This window comes from Gossypium arboreum, chromosome 10 (genome assembly GCF_025698485.1).
Source record: "Gossypium arboreum isolate Shixiya-1 chromosome 10, ASM2569848v2, whole genome shotgun sequence".
Taxonomy (NCBI): Eukaryota; Viridiplantae; Streptophyta; class Magnoliopsida; order Malvales; family Malvaceae; genus Gossypium; species Gossypium arboreum.
This window is the reverse complement of record NC_069079.1, coordinates 78,427,274-78,430,869: the sequence shown is the minus strand read 5'-3', so window position 1 is coordinate 78,430,869 and position 3,596 is coordinate 78,427,274.

Here is a 3,596-nt window from a genome sequence, read left to right as displayed (position 1 = left end):
CTAGACTCATTAAGCTTTAATTACATAATTTATTCAGCTTCTAACTCCACTTCCACAATTTATGGTGATTTTCCAAATTCACGTTACAGCTGCTGTCCCAAGCAGATTTACTACAATTTACTCTTTCACAACTCTTTGCCTTCATATTATTTAAACATGTATATCACCAATCAATTTCATCACAATTCTATAATTTCACTTAAGCATAATCTCAATACAATACATCGTGTTCAAATTATTATTCAAGTTCAAATTCGGCTAGCACACATATACATACTAGCAACTAAGTATTAACATTGCATTTCATACTATAACCGAATGTATAGCTCATCAAAATATATTTATTCATGTTCCCTTAATACATATTGGTCAACTAGATCATGCAATATTCTTTGGCACATTTGGTCATTAAAGCAATCACCTATTTAACTTTCAAGCATTTTTATACTAACATTTCTCCCAAGGTCGAATTCATATACAACCTTTAGTACTCATTTAAAGTCTATATTTTAAGAAATTTATATACACAACATTAACCAAATATCCATTTACTAAGCATTTTAACAAATTTTCTATTACCAAATAAATCACATATATATAACACTACTCATTACACATATACATCAACTATCAAAAATTCCCACTCCTTAGCTATTGCCGAATGCTTATATAAGTCTTGAGTCATCTTTAACACATTTATCAATCTTCCAAATCAACTTAATACAAAAATAATATCATTTAAACAGCCAACACCAAAACATTTGTTCAAATGGACCTAGCCGAATACCTTACTTAGCTAAATGGTTCACACAAATCACTAATAGCCAACTCAAATTCATCCTTAATTTCTCCTATAACAAAATTCATCAAAATTTAATAAGAAATACATCAAATTCCATGACCGAATTTGCATTTATAAAAAAAAAACAAAATCCTTGCATCTCGTCAATATGTCCAATTGCAAAAATTGCTTAATTCATCACCTAAGCAACATGAAACTCCATTACAATCACAATTATTCATTCCTTAAAACCAACATTCCTTAATTTGGGTGCTAAAATGGCTTAAAGTTTGATCTCTCCTATCCCCTCTTTTTTTCTTTTAAGAAATCGGCAATGAAGAACAAAAGTAATGAACCTTGTTCTTTTCACCCATTTACTTATTTTATTATAATATAAAATTGTTATTACATATTATAATACATTTATATATATCAATACATATAAAATTTATACTTTTTCAACTACTAAACCACATGGTCGGCCACTATATAAAAAAATTGGCAATTTAACATGCACATCCTTATGATTTTTAAACCATATAGTAATAAGCCATCACATAAATACCTAGCACATTTTCAAAATTCTCACACCAGTCCCTTTCAATAAATTTCAATCAAAGCACCACAAATTCACATATGCATTTTCACACAAATTAAGCACGAAATTTAACATTCAATTATTTTCACGACTCGGTTTAGTGGTCCCAAAACCACTTCCCGACTAGGGTCAAATTAGGGCCGTACGCGGATCTGAAACGAAAAGACATTGAGTTTCAGGTGGGGGATAAAGTGTTTCTTAAAGTTTCGCCTTGGAAAAAGATACTCAGATTTGGCCGTAAAGGCAAATTGAGTCCGAGGTTCATCGGACCATATGAAGTATCCGAACGAGTCGGTCCAGTGGCGTATCGATTGATTTTGCCCCCTGAACTTGAAAAGATTCACGACGTCTTTCATGTTTCGATGCTTCGACGTTATAGATCTGATCCGTCGCACATAATTAGTCCATCAGAGGTTGAAATTCAAGCTGATATGAGTTATGAAGAAGAACCGATTCGTATCCTAGCCCGTGAAGTGAAGGAGTTGCGAAACAAAAGGGTTCCGTTAGTAAAAGTGTTATGGCTCAAACACGGGATGGAAGAAGCTACTTGGGAACCCGAGAATTCTATAAAAGAGTGATACCCAAACCTATTTACCGATAAGATTTTCGGGGACGAAAATTTCTTAAGTGGGGGAGAGTTGTGACAGCCCAAAATTGACCCTAGTCGGGAAGTGGTTTTGGGACCGCTAAACCGAGTCACCGAAATGTTTGAACGTAGTATTTATTGTCTAAAATATGTGATTATGAATGTGTGAAAGTTTTAAGTTTCGATTTAGTAAATTTCATGTGAATTTAGTCAACAGGACTTGTGTGACACTTTTGAAATGTGATAGGCTAATCTATAAGGATCTAATAGTGCATGTAATCAAAAAGGAGGGCTTGTATGTCAAATTTCCCTAAATCCAAGCCTAGTGGCCGGCCATGACAAAGAAATATGGGCAAAACATGTCATAGACATGTTTTGTTGGTGCATCATGGGAGGAAAAAAATAAAATAAGGAGTATGGGTAATAATGAAATGGAAAAAAAAAAGAAAAAGATGAAAAGAAAAGGGATTATGATGAAAACAAAGAAAAAAAAATGTTCATCCTTTTTTCATCTCTTTTGGCCGAAATTCTCTAAGGAAGGAGGAAGGAGTTTTTGCTTCATGTTTGGTTTGGAAGAGGATTAGGAGGAGATTTGGCCATACTTGCATCTAGATTAAGGTATGTTTGAGGTTGTGCCATGAGATTCATGCATGTTCTTAGTTGCTAGCTTGAGTTCTAATTAGTCCATGGTTCAAAACTTTGCTATATCATGGGGATGATATTCGGCCAAGGTAGATTTTGTGTTAATGCCATTGCATGCTAAATATGAAGATTGTTAATGATACATGTGATGGTGGATTGATGACTCTTGGATTTTCTTTTTAGCATTTTTGAGTAAGACATTAAGTTTTGGAATTGATGGAATGGAGAGTATGCTTAAGTTGTGTTATGAACAACTATGTGTTAAATCGAGGTTTGCTAAGCTAGCTATTAAGGTGAAGTGCAATGTTAGTGATTGATTAATAGTGTATATACATGTATGCATATTCGCCATCAAATTAAGAGCATAGGTGATGATGAGTCTATGCTTTGTACATTCGCCATATATATATATATATGCATGTGTGATTGGATTATTGATAGTAGGGCTATAGCATATGGTTATGAGCCGAATAGCTAAGAGCATGAGGTAGCAAGATAAAAATTTTACCATGCCGTTCCGTATGTCATAAAATCATTAAAATGTGAATATCAATATGTGTAGCAAAGCGGTTGAATGAGTTAATTTATTTGTTTAAGCTCAAGATCCTAAAGGAGAGGCGTCCAACAAGGGAAATCAAGGTCATCGAGTAGCCGACTTGGAATTATTTTGCACCACAAAAGGTAGGTCACTAAGCATATATTTTGTATTGATTTAAATAGACATAATGTCTATGTAATTATGCCGAAAGGAATGATAAATTTATATACATGTATGTATGTGGTGATGAAAGTATTGAATGAAAAGAAAAGAGGTGAGATGCATCAAGTTGTTGATTTCGGCACTAAGTGTGCGGGTATAAACATTTGTGATCATGAGAATGGCACTAAGTGTGCGAGTTTGATCATACAGCACTAAGTGTGCGAGTTGATTATATAGCACTGAGTGTGCGGACTCACTATATGCTTTTGAATCACTATTGACACTGAGT